The sequence below is a fragment of the Frankliniella occidentalis genome, unplaced genomic scaffold, assembly GCF_000697945.3.
Source record: "Frankliniella occidentalis isolate FOCC.00 unplaced genomic scaffold, Focc_3.1 Scaffold193, whole genome shotgun sequence".
Taxonomy (NCBI): domain Eukaryota; kingdom Metazoa; phylum Arthropoda; class Insecta; order Thysanoptera; family Thripidae; genus Frankliniella; species Frankliniella occidentalis.
Genome location: NW_026267319.1, coordinates 246,725 through 249,240, shown reverse-complemented (window position 1 = coordinate 249,240; position 2,516 = coordinate 246,725). Strand labels below are relative to the sequence as shown.

The 2,516-nt window shown below is 40.6% G+C and overlaps 1 protein-coding gene across 1 annotated transcript in view; it reads right to left on the bottom strand.

Moving 5' to 3' along the window:
- LOC127750466 (uncharacterized) overlaps positions 1-2,516 on the bottom strand; it is a 148,166-nt gene that overhangs the window by 26,849 nt on the left and 118,801 nt on the right. The window lies entirely within an intron of this gene.

Below are 2,516 nucleotides of genomic sequence, written 5' to 3'. Positions count from 1 at the left end.
CTCCGCCCAGTGGAGGAGAGGGGGACGGCACGGGCACCTTTCCACCTTCCGTTTTTGTTCTTCTACTTCCGTTCAGCGCTCTAGACCAATACCCTTTTGTAAAACTGTTGCAGAAGTAAGTCTTATACGTCTTTGTAAGATCAAGTAGAATGTTGTAAAGATTTTAGACAAGTGTATACAGACCTGTTAGTTAATGGAGCAGACCTGTGAATTGAAGCGTTTGGGAAAATAGTCACAACATAAAAACTACACGCCGCAACAATTTAAGATTAAATGAGTTTTAAGAACGTAGATGGATGAGGTTCCGGCTGAGACGGAATTTGGATTCCGTCCGAGACTGATGTGACACCAAACAAAACACCACACTAAAAATGTTTGAAGAATACGTCATTTTTAATACCGCTTGTTGGAGTGTCATCATCATTCTCCGGACTATGTTCGCCTCCATTTGCTGAAAACACAAAATAAAAAAAATATTTTTAAAAAGCTCACGTGAAAGCTAGGATAGTTCGACGAGGTGCAAAACGAATGAAAAGCAGTGCCTGTCAAATTTAGCACCCAAAGTGTTTCCCTAACCTCTCCTACTTAGAGTTAGAGCAACAAAAGCAAAGGCTGGAGAATGGATAAGGGGACAATTGTGACAAGCAGTGTTTAAAATAGCCAAAATAATAGGTCACCGTCACCGCTCGAGCCGTCTTGCAAACTCGGAAGTACTGCTGCGATGTTGCCAACATGCACATGAATATTCTTCTCTGCGAAGTGACCAGATCATCTCATACACAGGAACACTGTAATTTTGATCAATTCGATTTTTTTTCGACATATGATTGGCTGAGCGATTAGCGAAGCCTATTACTCCGTCTGGTCGGAAAAAACTTTTTCTGTCTGTCTGTCTGTCTGTCCGTCTGTCTGTCTGTGTATCTGTCCGCACGAAAACTCGAAAACGAATTGAGCGAGCGACCTGGGATTTTCAGGGTTGTTTTGTATCATAAAAAGACAGATCGAGTTCGAAGATGAGCATTCTGGCTCAAAAATTGGATTTTTAAAAAATCGAAAACAACAGGTCCCAAAAATGACGTTTTTTAAAAATATTTTTTTTATTGTGTCCTAAGGGGTAACTCATCAAAGTAGAGCCCTCTGGGCGAAAATTTTGTCCGTTTTGCTCTAGCTTAAACCGTTGAGGCGCTAGAGGGTGTTTTTGACGAAAATAAGCGAAAAAATGTACAACCCTGCATGATTAGTCGAAGTGACGGGCGTTGACGGGCCGGAGGCCCGTATCTTTGTGCACATTTTTGCACTTCCTGACTCGGGTTATGCCAGGCGCGTCGCAGCGTAACAGTGTTTCGTGAGGTATCGCGAAGCCTGTTACGCGAGACGTGGTCTGGCGTACATCTACCTTGTAGTTAATTGTGGAATGATTTTAAAGAAGAGAGAATAGTAGTCACTGACAAATATTTGTTAGTCATGGCTGATAGTGTTGCCTGAGAAATACACTAGTGCCAGCATGAAAAAATAAGTTTTATTACAAGTCACACATATATTGCGATGATCAAAATTTTAAACAAGGAAAGGGGTCACAAAATACTTCAATTGAAATTATAAATGTATATTCAATGATCAGAGAGTGATTGACACCAACTAAGAGTAGAAAACAAGTTGTTTTTTTTTTCTGTGGGTGGTGAGCTTTTTGAAGTCACTTGTTCCTGCTTGTTTTCTCAGGGTTACTGTCATTCGGTTTGCATCAACACTGTCTCTGTCCTGTCAAAAAGTCCAACTTCAATAATCAACTTCAATAAAATATAACAATAATCAGGGAAAATATGTCGGAGCCAAAGCGGATAAGGCGGTTAGCTGACGATGAACTCAGCACGACATCATCAACATCTGAAATTGACCTATCAGATGATGATGAAATTCAGTATAGCCCACCTGCTCAAGTTCTGTCTGCCCAAAGTAAGACGCAGGAGATTATTTTATTTACTGTTTGTCGGTTGCAAAACCTAACTTTTTATATGTTATATTCAACTGGATTTAGCGTTTCCCGCATATAAAGTTGAGATTTCGGCGCACGTACGGGTGACGTTATAAGCGGCTTTTACTGTATCTTTCACTGTTTCGGCCCTAGAGGTGGATATCTTGAAAACAATGGCAAAAAGTCAAGTTTTAAGACTGTTTGACAAATATATACAATTAAAAGACAATCTAGAACCGTTGTCCGGGCGAATGCCGTTCTTAAAACTCATTTAATCCTAAATTGTTGCGGCGTGTACTTTTTATGTTGTGACTATTTTCCTAAACCCTTCAATTCACAGGTCTGCTCCATTAACTAACAGGTCTGTATACACTTGTCTAAAATCATTACAACATTCTACTTGATCTTACAAAGACGTATAAGACTTACTTCTGCAACAGTTTTACAATAGGGTATTGGTCTAGAGCGCTGAACGGAAGTAGAAGAACAAAAACGGAAGGTGGAAAGGTGCCCGTGCCGTCCCCCTCTCCTCCACTGGGCGGAG